Here is a 17,188-nt window from a genome sequence, read left to right as displayed (position 1 = left end):
TCTGCATATAGGAGAAAGCAATGCTTCCCCACCTGTCTGTGCAAGAGAATTTCCCCAGGGTTTTTTTAGTTTTCTAAATTGAAGTACTGTTCATTTACAATGTGTGTTAGTTGTGTTAGTACAGCAGAGTAATTCAGCCATATATATATTCTTTTTCAGATTCTTTTCCATTATAGGTTATTATAAGATATTGAGTAGAGTCCCATCCCCAGGGCTTTTGAAAAATGTGGATTCCTGGGCCCCATTTGCAGAAACTCTAATTCAACAAATCTGGAGTGGGGCCTTGAACCTCTATTTAAAAAAATAGACATTTAATTTTGGATAATTTTAGATTCACAGAAACATTGCGAAGATAATTTGTATTTTAATCATTTTTAATTGTGAAATATAAAGCACATATAGATAAGTGCCACAAACAAAAAAAATACCTTGATGATTTATCACAAAGTGAATGCCTGTGTCATCACTACATGGCTAAGTAATAGGACATGGCTTCCAGAAGCTTCCCCTATGGCCCTACTTTTTTCTTCCCACTTAAAGCTTTACCACTTAAGCATGCACCCCTAAACTTGTGGTTTAATTTTTCATCACTAAACACGTAGTATAATTTTACCTATTTTGAACTTAGTATAATTTTACCTATTTTGAACTTTTCATAAATGTAATCACACTGTATGCATTCTTTTTGGTCTGTATGCGTTTTCTTTTCTTTTTTTTTTTTAGTTTAGCACCATTTATTAAGTGATCTCAGCTGTTGTTGTAGCTGCTGCATGTCAGCCTGTTCTTAAAACATAAAATGCTCTTTTGATTCCTCTTCCGATTCTTTCACTGGATGAGATTCATTCATGTTATTGTATATAGCTAGAATTTGCTATTTTTCCCTGTTCTATTCACTACACCTTGCTATCCAATACAGTAGTCATTAGGAACATGTGGCTATTTCAATTTAAATTGATCAAAATTAAATGAAATTAAAAATTTTGTTCCTCTTTGGCACTAGCCACGTTTCCATAGTCACATGTGATAAGTGGCTACCATATTGGACACAGCAGAACGAACATTTTCATCATCACAGAAAATGCTTTTGGAAAGCTGTGCTCTAGAATATTCAATTTTCTGAATGCATCCAAATTTTCCCATTCTACTGTTGATGGACTTTATTTAGTTGTTTGCAGTTTTTGGTTATTGAATAATGCTGAGAATATTTTGGGCTCTGGTGCACATGTGCAAATATTTATGTTGGGTGTACACCCAATAGTAGAATTGTAAGGCCATAGGTGTGCATATGTTCGGCTTTAGTAGATAATATCACACTGTTTTCTTAATATCAATATTTATAATATTTATGATTTCTTAAAATTGATACTCCTACCAGAATTGCTTTGAATCTAATGGCTCAAATTGTGTAGCAGCAGAATGGACTCTCAGGAGAAACACCTCGTCAAGTAGAGAGTGCCCTGTCTTTAGAGGTATTCAAGTTGATGCTGAACAGCTCTTTGATTTAGCAGCTCTGAAAAGAACTCCTGGACTTAGGAGGAAGCCTTCCTAAGTGATGTAGAAGGTCCTTTCCAACTGTAAGAGTCTCTGATTTCATGCCTTTTCATAGCCATGTTTGGTTAAATACATGCTGGACAGTTAAATTCTTCATAGTTAGGCAGAGGGAGAGAGAGAGTGCTGGTGCCAGAGTCTCGGATCAAACACAAATTGGATCATTAGCCCCTGAGTAATTGAGTTAGTTGTCTTGATGATCAATGAAACACCTCGTGCTCACTTAAACCCACTGTTCCTACCTCAGCTCTTGGGATAATGAGAATGATAGCTACTCAGTGTCACCCTCTGCAGACATTTATATGTCCTCCTTATTTCTACTTTAGTGGCTTTATTGGCTATGTGCCTATTATTGTAACTGTCTCAAATCATTTTGGGAAGCAGATGTGTCATAAGTTATAACACAGTAAAAATGCCCTCCTTCTAACATTGCCTAGTAGTCTGCTTTCATCCGTCTTAATGCTATCTCTCTCCACCTATTCTTCCTGCTCCCCCTGGAATTCCCTTATATCCTTGAGGGGTTTGGAAATGACGGGATTTATTCTAGGTCATGAGAGGATAATCCTCCTGCCCTGGCACTCAAGAGTCTGCCCTTTGTGATAGAATGACTTCCTAGTAACTCTCTTGAAGACTGATTGTTTCTTGTAAGAGTGCTGTTAGAGGATTTGGGAAAAAGGTTTTAAATCTCCCTGGGTATATGTGAGTGGTGAGGTTTCAAAGGGAAAACGAGAAGTGAGCATATCTGATAACCTGGGCCTCTGCTGGGCCTGTGAGTGGCAACCACTTCTGCTCCACTAATTAGCTGAGAGCAATGTTCTGCTCTGGATCTCCACCCAGCTCACAGATCACCTTATTGCTAATTTCCTGGTAAAATCCACCCAGTTAGGATCCCAAACAACCTGTGGGTGTAGCTACAACTGGGCCAGCCTAGAGATAGGAACATGGTGCTACTGGGTGGTGGCAGCCATCACTCTAGCTCCTTAAGTTTTGAACCAAGGGGTGAATCAGACTTTGTCCACCTAATTTTTTGGATGGAAGGGACCAACTGAGTCAAGAGAGGAAAACCTAGAGAAATAGCCTTAGAGCTTCTGGGGAAGCTTGGAGCTCCTTCTTATTGCCAATGGTTAAAAATTGCTTTTTTCCTTAGGAGGTTGCAAAAGAGAAGTTGTGATAAGATGGAACTTGAAAGATGGGCAAGGTCAGATAGAGAACCCCTGTTGTTTACTCCCTATGGCTTTTAGCCTGCTCCCAGCTTTCTGGGCCCTAGCATGCCCTGAAACTTCAGGAACAAAGACAGTCAAAGAGGTATGTCTAGAGAAGGCCCTTGTCCCAGGAGACATACTAGCCTTAATTAGCTGGTACCCACAGGATATTCTGAAAATGAGAAATGCCTGGGATTATTATCTATTGAATGTCACATACAAATATGCTCAAGTTCCCATTATGGATGTGTGTGTTGCAAACTTGCTCAACCAAGTGTGACCCGTTTGGTGGCTTTAATTACAAATATCAATAAAGTTGATTGATATTTATGGGCGCAGACTCTTCAGATCAGGGGCAAGGAAGCTAATTTTGTAAGACAGCGCCGTGATTGAACTCTGAGGGAGGCATGGGCTCCTGCTAGCTGGGTGTGATGCTGAGACAGCTCCAGTCTCCCTGTGTTAATTAAATGTGATGAAATGAATATTAACTTGTAAAAAGAGTCAGAGACATGGGCTGGGTTTGCTTGGTAGGTGGGGCTGAGGCTGGGGTTGTGGTTGTGGTGGATGGACTCAAGGGCTATACCGTCTTTGAGAGAAGTAACTTTTACTTAGTGGTTGTCAACCCTGGCTGCAAATCAAATTGCCTGAGAGGGGCTTCTAAAATCTGCCAAGGCCTGGACTGCACTGCCAGAGATTGCCTGGGGTGGGGTCTCTGGGTTATTCTATTGACCAGCCAGGACTGAAAACCACTGATGCAGTGAAAAAAGTTCATGCTGGCAAATAAGACTTTGAACCAGCTGTGTGTCCTTGAGTCTCTTGCTCTCTGATCCTCACTTTTGCTTTCTTTTGTTGTTTGTAAAAATGGGATTAATCAAAGCTACACTGTACATCTGCAATGATAAAATGAGATTAAAGGAGTGAAAGGACTTGGTACCTAGTGGGGCCTCAGGAAAAGTTAGTTTGTTATGGACTTTCAGTGTTCTCTTTACTACTGGAAATAGAGTCATTAGTTTCTTTAATGAGATAAGAGGGCCGATTCTAGAAACCCCAGAACCAATTCAGAAAACTCATCCTTCAAATTCTGTCTGTCTGTAACCAATCCTGATACTAAAATCTGCATTAGGATTCTCCAAGAAGCAGAACTGGTAGGATACCTCTATCTCCATCTCCATCACAATTTCCATCTCCATCTCCACATCTCCATCCACATCTCCATCTTCATCTCCATCTCTATCTATCTGTGTGTGTATGTGCACACACACACACACACACACACACACACACATTATATCTAGAGAGAAGTTTACTATAAGGAACTGGCTCATGTGATTATGGAAGCTGAGAATTTCCACAATCTACTGTGTACAGACTAGAGACCCAGGAAGCCCGGTGGGTTAGTTCAAAGGCCTGAGCACTGAAGGCAAGAAGAGATCAATGTTCTAGCTCATGAAGTCAGGCCAGGGGTGGGGGGAAGTGGAGGGAGAGAGAGAGAGAGAGAGAGAGAGAGAGAGAGAGAGAGAAACCTTCCTTCCTCCACCTTTTTGTTTGATTCAGTCTACAGATTCAAATGCTAATCTCTTCTGGATTAGCAACCTCACAGACACACTCAGAAATGATGTCTAACCAGAGATCTGGGTATCCCCTGATCCAGTCAAGTTGACAAATAAAATTAACTATCACACCACTCCTGCCTAAGATTCAAGTGTACGTGGGCCAGGATGAAGTCAGAAGACTTCAGGGGGGCTGGCGGTTTAAGCCAATGGGAATTGTTCACTAAGTACTGATGGAGTTGCCCATGAGAAGAACTCATCCCTTCAACTTCTTCATTCTCCTTAGGAACAAAGGGACATGTCCAAGGGAGTGGGGCTTGGGGTGGCTGAACAGGCTCAGAAGCCCTGTCTGCTGTCTTCTAGCTTCTGGCTCTGCCCACTCCACTCTGGAAACTTGCCTTTTCTGTCAACTGTGAGAAGAGTTGTCATGTTTGCTTGCTTTTTAGGTGGCCTATGATGTGGTCCCTTGAGAAGCAGGGAAAGATGGTGTGATAGGCAGCTTTTAACTGGCTTTCTCATTCCTTCCCCCAGCAATCAAGGTGCTCCTGACTTCACCCAACCTTCTTTATATGTCATATCTTCTCTTCTTGAAACCCACACAGTGCAGCCAAACTGGGGTCCTCCAAACTCCCCAACAGGCTCCATTCTTTCCTCTCTGTACATTTGCTCACACTTTCTTTCACCCAGAATGTACCTCTCTGCAACATCTGCAACTCAACACTTCTAAAAGCCCAGAAAAAAATGTTGCTCCTTTCATGAATCCATTCTTGAACTGCCCTCCTTTGGAGAAACTATGGTGACAGTGTGTCTATCTCGTATAGTCATGGGTCTAATTCCCATCACTAGACAGGATGCCAATGAGGGCCGGATGGAGCAGTGGGATGAGTCAGACTCAAGCATCAGGTCCATGTGGGTCTGAATTTCATCCCTGTCACTATTAGCTTTGTGATCCCAGGAGAATCATTTAGATTCTCTGAGCCTCTGTGTACTCATTAATTAAAATGAGAAAATAATTCCTACTTCTCAGGGCTGAAGTGATTAGTTTGATACATATTTATGAAAGAGTCTTCCAAAGAAAGGTTTTCATAGTAGCCTGTGGAATGATTAAATAAATTGATATAAACTATCTGGCATGGATGTTAACTGTCTTTTACTTACCCTGTAGTTAAAAATTGCATTTTGGAGAGGTGGTGGTGAGGAATATACAGATTCTTTTGAGATGTTCACATGACAAGGCATGGGTCTTAAGGCCCATGGAAAGAAGTTAATTTGGAGGAGGCTATGATGAACCCAGAATCATCATTAAATCATCAGTATAACCTCATGAGGTGGGAATAATTTTCTCAGAAGGTCAGGGTTGTAATATTCGCTCTTCCATTTATCATGGGACCATGGGAAGTTGTTTGCCTGCTCTGAACCTTAGTCTTCCAATGTGTAAAATGGGGTAGCACTCCTCTCACACGTGACTTACATCCATATGATGGTGTCTGGTGTGTGGTTGACACGCTACAAAGGGCTGCTCTAGGTGTTGTTATGATGGTATTTGTATTAGGCACAGCAAGTTAACAAGACCCTGGTTCCATGGTATTCCATAGTGATAGCAGAGTTGGTATTTCAGCCCAGGGTGTCTGTACCAAGTCCAACCCATTTCCTGCTATATCACCTGGCCCTGGGAAGCCTGTCTTAACCCCAGATCACAGCATCGCTGAGCAGGGCTTTGCCATGGGCATCCATGTTGCACTTTTTCAGAGCTCTTTGAATTTGCCACCATGAAAGCCCCCTCCACTCCTGTGTTTTTCGGAATCGAGCCTGGCTCCTTTCTGGCAAATCCCCACCCTACTCCATTTCCCTTATCAACCTGCAGATCACCCCTTATTTGTCATCTTTATTAGCTTTTAATCTCCCATCAGTTTAGTGCTGGGGTTTAAGAGCAGGATTAGTGTGGGGGAGTTTAATTGGATGATCCTCCATGGCCCCTTGAACATCAGATTCAATAAAAGTTTATGAAAAGATAAAATCGCAAAGGGTTTTATAGCTCCAGACAGAGCAAGAGACTGGGGCGAGAACAAGGTGACTGTTTTTCAACCTCATATAATCCGTGTTTCGATTTGATTAAATGAGGAAGTGAGTTTTCCTTCTCTCTCCTTTCCTCCCTCTCTTTCCTTGGGTACCGTTAGCCTTTTCTGCCTGCTGTAATCAAGAAGCCCCTTACTGCGAGGCTCTTGTCCCCTCTCCCTTTGATTCTCTCTGACAGGAAGACTAATGAAACCTGGATGCACCAGAAAATAACATTTATTTCATGTGGAAATATGCTGATCCACCACTGAGGGTGGCGGAGGTGTTGCATCTGACGGGAAAGAGGCCAGTCTTCAGGAGGGGGACGTGTGGTCCAGGTGGAAGAAGGGTGGAAATGTGATCCTCAGCTGTGAGCTCCTGCCCATCTTGAACCCACCTTCTCCATTCTTCCACCCTCCATTCTGTATCCTTTCTTCTGTGGGTCAGGCAAGCAGACAGTGAGGGTGGGGTAGGCTGCAGAGTCATTTATGAATTTGTTCATTTATTAATTCAGCAAACATTTCTTGCATGTGTGCTATGTGCCAGATGCTGTGCTAAGCATGGGAGATATCAAGGTGAATAAAGCCCGTTCTGCTGGCAGGAGGGCATGGTCTGTGGGGGAGATGGACAGTTTGTAGGAAATTAATTTTTCTTTTTTCAGCCCTAACTGCAGTCTGAGGAAGAGATGGGTCTGGTGGGCTTCGTGGCATAAATGTGATCCTGTGGCAGAACTTGGCTGTCAGAACTAGGGTGATGCAGTGTTTTGCACAATGAAGGAGGAAGAATTGGGGGTTTCTAAAGGGAATCCTGTGGGAGAAGCAAGGGGGAGGGGCAGGAAGAGGTGCCAAGGAGTGGTTAATCTGTGGACTCCCTGGGGTGAAGATGTAATGGAAATTTCCTGGTGTGGATGGCCTAAGAACATTTAGAGTAGTCAATACACATCATTGCCTTGTGGGGATATTTATTTTTTCTTCTGTTCGTTCAGTAAAAGTAAAAGCCCATAACCATGGGTGACCGGGAGGATGCAGGTTCCCAGGAATTCATAGAAATCTGAAATTGGTCTTTGGATTTCCACTGGCCATGAATTGGGGTTTAAGCCAATCATAAATACCAGGAGACCCCTGGAGACGTGTGATTTACACAACTCTTATTGAATACTAGGTACAAGAATGGCAATGGTACAACATAAAACCAGAGCTCAAGGGAGGGAGTGATCAGTCCACCTGGGAAGGGGATGTACTGGGTATCAGAAAAGTCTAGATGAATAGAATGGGAGTAGAAGGAGTACACAAGGCACCTTGAGACAAGGAAATAGCCAGGAAACAGGAAATGGTAAGACGGCCATTGAAGCTGGGGTGCTCGAGGGAGATGTGAGGGCAGCAGCAGGAGTCGAGGCTGTAGTATAAGCTACTGGATGCGGTGGTGGTGGCGGGTGCTCATGGAAGACCTCTGTTGCTGCATAAAGGAGCTCTGACCTTGGTGGTTGGTGCAGGACCACTGAATAGTTTTGCTTATGGGGGGATCAGAGTGATATTTTCATGTCTGAGCTATCATCCTGGCTCAGGGTGGAGGATGAATTGGAGGGGAGTGGGATTGGAGTCAGGGTGGTTAGGCAGGGGAAAATAGTCCAGGCCTGAGCATAGGTGGTCCAAGTGAGGATCGGGGAATGGACGTACTGGAGTCACGTTTCCAATGTAAAGCGGAAAAACTTTGTAATTAGTTGAATGTGGGTTGAGGCACAGAGGAAGGAGTTTGTATCTCCACGGTTTCTGGACTGGGTGTCAAGGTGGTGAGTTGTGTTGTTCTCTGGGGGAGGATATTCAGTTGTGTTTGGAGAGATGACTTTTGGTTGTGTTGAGATGTAGGTATCTGTTAAGCAGGCAGATGTGCTTGAAGCCTTGTAGATGATCCAAGAGGATGTATAGAGTGTTAAAAAGAAAGAGAGAAGAAGGAAAGAGGAAGGGAGGGAAGGGAAGGAGAAAAAAAAGTGACCCATAAATTTCTGCCTTCTTCACTGAAAATGTTCTAGGACCTGTCTGCTTCCACTACCTAGTGGATGGGGATGTTTAAGAGGTCTCAACTGTGGGCAGCAAAGGAGGATGACTCCATGTTGTCAGCAGATGTGTGGGGCAAGGGTGAGGGTCCTGGTGCCTTGCTCTTGATGGCTGGGTCTGGTGAGGTGCAACCCCACCTGCTTACTCCTGAGCAGAGCCCCATGGTCACAGAGTCTTTGTGTGACTCAAAGTGAGAATAATCTGCTTTGAGAGCTAGATGTTTGCTTGGAACTCTTAGAGTAGGGGTGGATTCAAGCTTTGTGGTGCTTGAGGCTAATATGATCTTTTAAGTAAAAGAATACAAAATTGTGTATGTAAATTTGGGTACTGAACTTTGGAAGGGATCATGATAGTGAGAAGCTCTGAAACTTAAGCTCTATTAGCTTCCTGGTAAATTCCCCTTTGCTTGGGAGACTTCCAAGAAGCCCAGGAGAGGAACATGCATATTGAGGGTGTATAGTGTGTGTGTGTGTGTGTGTGTGTGTGTGTGTGTGTGTGTGTGTGTACTTCATTAATGTGTAAGGATGAACTAGGAAAAGTGGGAACTCAGGACTGGGTGCTTTTTGATCTTGTCCCACACAGCAGGGGTCTCATATGAAGAAGGGTCCTAAGAACATGTGTTGGGTCCATAGCCTGGAAGTCAATTGGAGTGCCTATCCTTTAAGACAAAGATAAGATTGGCATAAACTTTTGTCCCATGTTTAGAAGGAGCCCAATGCTTTCTCCAAGACTTCTGCAAATTCCTAAAGGACTTATATTAATTTATTCTCATGGTCCCTTTAATTTCTGAGCCTATGCTACCACCAAATTAGTTATGGATCCTCTCAATGTCTTTGCTCCATCTTGTGTTGACTCAGACATGGAGCTCATCCTCTTTCTATGATTTACACACACATGTACACACTGATTCACTCACATCCACAAGTCTTTATGACTGAGGCAGATTTTACTGAATAAAGGATGGATATATTGAAGTAACACAAACAATTTAAAATTGAATATTATCCATTATGAATTACCATTTCACTTGGCCTCCCCTCTTCCTTCCTGCCCTTCTTTCTCTCCTCTCCTCTTCCCTTATTCCAAAGTCTTGATCCTTGCAGTTTAATAATCTCTTTTCATCCTCATTATCCAGTACCCTCTGGGACTCACCTTCCAAGCCAAGTGTATTAACTGACTAGTGCTGTGTAACAAACCACCCCTAAATTCTGTCTTTGACAACAACTATTTATCATTTCTGATGAGTCTATGGATCAGCTGGGTGGTCCTGTTAACACTGACTAGGAATGTTCATGCATATGTTGTCAATTTGTTGGTCCTCTTGGGGACATCCAGTCTAGGATGGCCTTGGCTTTCTTCCATGTGTCTCACCCCCTCCTAGGCCAGCCCAGGCATGTTTTCAAGGTGGGTGGTGGCAGGATTGAAGAGAGAGAGTGAAGATGTACAAGATTTTTTTCTGGCATGTGATTTCATCTGGTTGCTATCCTCTCATTTACATGGCCCTGCCTGGAGTCAGTGTGGGAAGCACTGCAGAAGAACACAGCTACACACAGCACGGGCTGTTAGTGCAATCCATCATTCACACTATGTCTTTCAAGAAGTATTTTCCTAAGCAAAGACTGTTCCTTCTCTAGGAGGCATCCTGGTTCCAGCTGTTAAGACAATAGTTTGTTTCACTCTACTACTTCTGGTTCCTGCTTTGCATCTTATTATGCAACATAATAGCCCAGGGTATGACACTTTATGGGGGCTTCCACATTTCTGCATGAAAGACAAATATTTGTAAATCATTGATTTATTTTCCTAAATATTATGGGCCGATCTAACATCTTATTTTTAAGTGTCCTGCTTAAGTTCCAATAGTACTGAACAGAGGAAAGAGATAAAGCTGAAGTTACTTTTCCAGCACTTCACATACCTTGGCCAAAATGAGAAACTGAGGCAAAGCAGAAAATCCTGGTGATTCTGACTTCTAAAAATGCTTAGACTACACATGCTCCCCGAATTAGCATGGGGGCACACTGGGCATCCATTATCAGTGCAGGTCTTGGGAAGATCTCCCTAGGGAGGACCTTTGGGAGTTGGGAATATGAAAATCAGGGTTTCTTCCTCACTGTTCTCATTCTGTAGGGGAAGGTAAGGGATTGGATGGGGGGTTCTGTTCTGCATGCCTTCCTTCACCACATCCTTCTTAATCAAAGGGTATGTGTGTGTGTGTGTGTGTGTGTGTGTGTGTGTGTGTGTGTATGTGCGTGTGTGTTTTAGAGAGAGAGAGAAATGGAGTGTATATATTCATATGTCTATACACATATATATCAACATACCTCTAGGCTTTCTGCTGGCAGACGTTCAGCTTTGATACTGCTTTGCTCTGCTTTGTGTTAACCCAGACAATAAAGGAAATGATTAGGAGCTTTCAGAGCAAGCACCTGACAATAGGGAAAGGTGAATGTGGGCTGATTGAAGATACGTTTCCCCTATTCCTGCTGAGCAGGGAAGGGCAGGCCAGGGATGGGCCAGCACCTGCATTTTGCAGGACCAGTCCCAGGATGAAATCTTCCCCCTCACTTCTCCTTCCCGACTCCCCACCCGCCGGGGCCCTTGGGGTTGGTTAAATTTAGCATTCTGGCGTATCCAAATCCATGTGATTTCTTCCAGGACTGTGAATCTAAATGTCACCCTCACTGCACAATTACTAACACATTGTGCTGATGGGGGTTGTTCAAAAGCTGTGTGGCTGGGAGGAAAAGGAAAGAGGAGGAGAATCTGGGGAAGGTGCAAGGAAGAGGAAAGAAAAGAGGTTTAAGGAGAGGATGAGTGGGCTTTCTTCTTCTGCAGTTCCCCGACAACCAGCCCAAATGAATTCAGCTAGGAAATAGCTCCTTGAGCAAACCTTGTCGAGTTGCAGCACCTATATAGGAACCCTGAGAAATAACCAAGCACTCTGGAGGTAGGGGTGGTTGTTTGTTATAAAGCCCTTTCCCCTTATCTCCCAAATCTCAGAAAAGGCATTCCACTTGGAGTTGAGTAGGACTGCTATTAGAAATTCTTGTGAGAGATGCCCCCAGGCTCAGTGGGGTGGGGGACAGAGAGGGGTAGGGTGAACAGCCACGAAGTGAAGCCTGCCATACACCCATATTGTGCTCAGCCACCTGTTAATTGTGTGACCAGGGACTCACCACTTTTTGTTTCTTATTTTGTTAAATAGGGACAAGTATCTTTGCTCTGCCCACTTTGCAGGGATATTGTGAAGCTCAAACGAGATGATGTATGAGAAGCCCTTAAAAAGAACTCATCTGAACTCTGTCTGTGGAAGAAACTCATGCCACTGCCCAGCTCGAGGTGAGTGGACGTTTCAAAAGCTAGGGAGGCATGCAGGGCCTCAGCTCTGGGGCAAGACTTCTGGGATGAAATCCAGTCCCACCCACCACTGACTAGCTTTGTGACCTCAGGAAAGTCTCCATATCCTTTTGGTGCCTCAGTTTTGTGATCTGAAAAATGAGAGAATAACAATCCTTACCTTATAATGTCGTTGTGAGATTAAATGATTTAAAGCACTTAAGTGCTGAGACAGCACCTAGACAATAATAAGCCTTTAGTCAATATTGGCTCTTATTATATATCTTTCCTGGAGTATCTGCTTTGGGACCCCAGCGTTCTTTCTAGAAAGATTTTCATGGGGGGTTATCTTGGGAACTTGAATTAACACATGCAATGTTCACCGTTCCACGCTGGACATGCTGTTGTGGTGCCCAAGGTGTGCTGTTTTCTGTCCTCCTCTTTCACTTCTGATCTCTCATTCTACTGGGCCATGGGCCTTCTATTCTGTGGGGGAGAAAGAGATAACTCAGAAAGACCCTGATGAAAAACTGTACCCGTGATCTACTGTTATAACCCCATAATATGCAATCCCTTTTTCTTAGGCCCTGCTTATCAATGCTTCCCCATGCTTTTTGGCCTTGATAAGAAAGAAAAATATAATTGACATATACACACTACTATATATAAAATAGATAACCAACAAGGACCTACTGTATAGCACAGGGAACTCTGCTCAATACTTTGTAATAACCTAAATGGGAAAAGAATTTGATAAAGAATGGATATATGTATATGCATATGTATAACTGACTCACTTTGCTGTACACCTGAAACTAACACAACTTTGTTAATCAACTGTACTCCAATATAAAATAGAACTAACATAAATAAATATATATATTATCATTTTCTAATTGTTCCTGGTTAAAAAAGGAAGAAAGAAAGAAAGAAAGAAAGAAAGAAAGAAAGAAAGAAAGAAAGAAAGAAAGAAAGAAAGAAAGAAAGAAAGGCTAGTAAAGAGCCAACACCAGTCATCCTCCTCCACCTCAAGAGATTGGGAGAATTCACCTCTCTGGGACTCAGTTTCCCCATCTGTTAAATGAGGTCATCGCCAAGGGCCCTTCTACCAACTCATGACAGCTTTGAATTCACTGTGCCCAGCAAATGACAGACCCTGGCCCCTTTCCATATGTATGTCGCTGGCTATTTTACTTCCGTTTCTCTTTATTTCTCCCTCGTGAACACACCAAGTGTTTCTGTCATTTTTGAGAATCCAATAAACTGCATTATTGGGAGGAGACAGGGAATAACACACACAGGCAAAAATCTGCTGTTTTCACATGAATGCTTTAGGCAGTCAGCCTTGATGGGAAATGAAATGTGTGGAAAAGTACAGGGTGAATAAAGAGGGCTTTAGTAAAATGATGAGTCTTTTATCGCTTGTGCCTGCACGTGATATGGTGTCGATCTGTTAGCCCAGAGGCTGCTGTGTGTCCCCGAATGGCTTCTGCCGGGGAGGTCTTACTTTCAATCCCCCCAACAGGCTGCATTTTGATGTTGAAGAACCCATGGTATTTACCCAGGGTCCCCTAAGGACAGAGCAAGAGGAGGAGGAGGCCAGCCTCACAGTAGGAGGGTTTCAAATTGGGCATCAGGAATCATTTCCATGATATAGAGGATGCTGAGAGATAGTCCACAGAATCTCCTCCACTGACTGATGGAGTGGAAAGGATGCTTAAAACACAGCCATGGGCTTCCCTGGTGGCACAGTGGTTGAGAATCCGCCTGCCGATGCAGGGGACATGGGTTCGTGCCCCGGTCCAGGAAGATCCCACATGCCACGGAGCGGCTGGGCCGGTGAGCCACGGCTGCTGAGCCTGCGCGTCTGGAGCCTGTGCTCGGCAACTGGAGAGGCCACAGCAGTGAGAGGCCCGAGTACCACAAAAAAACCCAATAAAACAAACAAAACACCACAGTCCTGATGACCTCAGATTGTGGCTTCTCTATCTAGTGTCAGGGTGGCCTAGTACCAGGTCCAGGGTGTTAGAATCAAGAACTGTGTTCAAGTTACAGCTTTGATCCTGACCTGCTGTGTGGTTGGACCAGATGGCAGAGATCAGTCAGCCCATCTCCTGCTCCTACTGAGTGTCACTGACCCAGGGACTAAAGCTCGTGCTTCTACCAAGAGGACAGTGTCTACATATTTTCACTCTAGGCATAGGGCTTTTTTTTTTTTTAAGTTAAAAGCCTTTATTTTTTAGAGCAGTTTTAGGTTTAAAAAAATTGAGCAGAAAGTACAGTGAGTTGCCATATATTCCTCTTTCTCTTCTCTGTTTCCTCTATCAATATTTTGCATTAGGGTGGTACATTTGTTACAGTTAATGAGAAAATAGTAAACCATTATTATTATTTTTTTGGCTGTGTTGGGTCTTGGTTGCTGTGCGAGGGCTTTCTCTAGTTGCAGCGAGTGGGGGCTACTCTTTGTTGTGGTGCATGGGCTTGTCATTGTGGTGGCTGCTCTTGTGGCAGAACATGGGCTCTAGGCGCACGGGCTTCAGTAGTTGCAGCACGCGGGCTCAGTAGTTGTGGTGCATGGGCTCTAGGGCATGCGGGCTTCAGTAGTTGTGGCACGTGGGCTCAGTAGTTGTGGCTCCAGGGTTCTAGAGTGCAGGCTTATTAGTTGTGGCGCACAGGCTTAGCTGCTCTGCGGCATGTGGGATCTTCCTGGTCCAGGGATCTAACCTGTGTCCCCTGCATTGGCAGGCAGATTCTTAACCATTGCACCACCAGGGAAGTCCCTGAATAATTATTTTTAACTAAAGTCTATGTTTTACATCAGTTTCACTCTTGGTGTTGTGCATTCTATTGGTTTGTAAAAATATGTAATGACGTGTATCTACCATTATAGTATCAAACAGAATAACAGTTTCATTGCCCTAAACATCCCCTGTGCTCCATCAATTCATTCATCTTTTCTCTCCCTGCAACCTCTTGGCAGCCACCAATCTTTTTCTTTGGCCAGGCCAAGTGGCTTGTGTGATCTCACTTCCCCAACCAGGAATTGAACCCAGGTCACGGCACTGAAAGCCCAGAATCCTAACCACTAGGCCACCAGGGGACCCAGGCCACCAATCCCTTTATATCTCTACAGTTGTACCGTTTTCAGAGTGTCGTATAGCTGGAATCATACAGCATGTCACTTTTTCAGGTTAGATTTTTTCACTTAGTAACATGCATTTAAGGTTCCTCCATGTCTTTTCAGGACTTGACAGCACATTTCTTTTTATTGCTGAATAATATTCCATTGTCTGGATGTGTCACATTTTGTTTATCCATTCTGCTGTTGAAGAATATCATGTTTGCTTTCAAGGTTTGGCAATTATGGATAAAACTGCTATAAACTTGTGTGCAGGTTCTTGTGTGGACATAATTTTTCAACTCATTTGGGTAAATGCTATGCAGTGCACTTGCTGGATGGTATGGTAAGAATATGTTTAGTTTTGTGAGAAACTGCCAAACTGTCCTCCCAAGTGGCTGTACCATTTTGCATTCCCATCAGCAATGAATGAGAGTTCCTGTTGCTCCACATCCTTGCCAACATTTGGTGTTATCAGTATCTTGGATTTTAGCTATTCTAATAGGTGTGTAGTGGCATCTCATTATTTTAATTTGCATTTCCCTGATAACATATGATGTTGAGCAAATAGGAACAATGTCTGTACATTTTTCACTCTAGGAATATTTCTAACAAACTCATTTATCTTCCTCTACCCCATCCCCCAAGCCAGTAGGAATTAGGGTGAGTCTGTGACCAAGACAAGAGAAGCAGGCTTACAGCTAATAGGAGCCTCGAGCCCTGGGCTGGGAGTCAGAAGACCTGAGCACTGGTCTTATCTCTGCTCCCCTGAGCTGCTTGACCTGAGGAATCACTTTACTTTTGGAGCTCAGCCACCTCACCTGCAAAATGTGATTCTTGTATTGGATCAAGGATACTAAGGGCTTCTCAGCCAGCACCACCAGCTGGAATGAATGGGGAGAGGTGTGCAAGGCTCTGTGTTGTGATGGAGAGGTGCGATCTAGCCATATACCTGCTCTTCTTGAGAATGATCTCAACTTCCCATCCTGTTTACAATTCTGTGCAATTTTAAGTGACAACTGACAGCCTAGCAGAGAGAAAGGGAAGATGGATTTTAAAATGTTGATGCCATGGCTCAAAAAGTTCCCTAGTGTGGGGCAGTCTGTGTTGTGAAGTCGTTCCAATCCAGTATAAACATCATGGGCCAGACCATGAGCTCTGCCCGGAGGAGAGAAATCCATCTGTCCCTTGGTCCCCAGAGCCCTGCATGGGGAGATAGTTTGCTTATGTTTTCTGAGCATCTTGCAGATACCAGGCATGGTTCTGGGCACTGGGAACTCAGCAGGGAGCAGAGAGACAAAAGTCCCCACCCTTACGGGGCTTCCGTCATAATGATGTGCGTGAATAACCAAAAAGATTAATTTGTGCTCTGTGTATTCTGTTTCCGAAAGCAGGGAGTGTTATCCTATTTAGAAAAATGGCCACCCTAGACATTGAAAATTAAAATGAATTTGGGACCCTAGAGCATCTCATAACATAAAGGTGCTGACACAGCGTCCGTGAAGGCTTTAATATTGTTTCCTGGACAAGTAGATGGGTGGCTGCAGCTTGTTTCATCAGGCCGGCTCCAGCGCAGTCCAGGTCCCCAGCAGGGCTCCAAACCCCCAATCCTCTGAAGGTATAGAGGAGTCTGGACAGGACTCCTTCCCACTCTGAACCTGGTTTCCAAGAGAGGATGCTTGGGTTCCTCTGACGAGGGATGTCCCACAGCAATCGAGCTACAAATACAGCCCATTACAGCCATGTATGGGGAGGCTTCCGTGAGCTCTGGCCCAATGCCTTATCTCCCCACAATGTCCCAGGGAGATTATTAAACCCACTTGATGGCCAAGCACTTTCCTAGATTCAGAATTGTGTGTAAGCAGTGGAAAAAGTCTAAGAAAGCGAGGAGATGCTTATCGAGGTTTGTGCACTGGTGAACTCTTCCTTCTTAGCTGAGTGGTTTGGTAATGGTTTTCTTCACGGTAGAATGAGATAATTTCCTTTTTCTTCATCTTGAAAACTTCCTGTGAGTAATGACCTTGGCTGTGTTGGGAGAGACAGGAGGAAGGCTTCAGATAACAGGTAGACTGTCGCTCAAGGTCTGGAAGATGCAGGCAGCTCCTGAGTTGCTGGAGGGTCTCTGGCCACGCATGTGGCCATCCCTGAGGACAGGACAAGAAGCTGGAAAGCGGCATATAGGTTAGGATTTTGTGGTCAACAGCAAGTGGTGGTGATGGGGGTGAGGAGAGATGTAAGAGCAGCAGAGTCAGAGGCGTTGGGGGCTCTCCAATTGGAAAAGCTAACAGCAGTGGAAGAGCTGGAAGAAATACAGCTCAGCAC

This window comes from Leucopleurus acutus (assembly GCF_964270905.1).
Source record: "Leucopleurus acutus genome assembly, chromosome: 7".
Classification (NCBI taxonomy): domain Eukaryota; kingdom Metazoa; phylum Chordata; class Mammalia; order Artiodactyla; family Delphinidae; genus Leucopleurus; species Leucopleurus acutus.
This window is presented reverse-complemented; position numbering follows the sequence as displayed.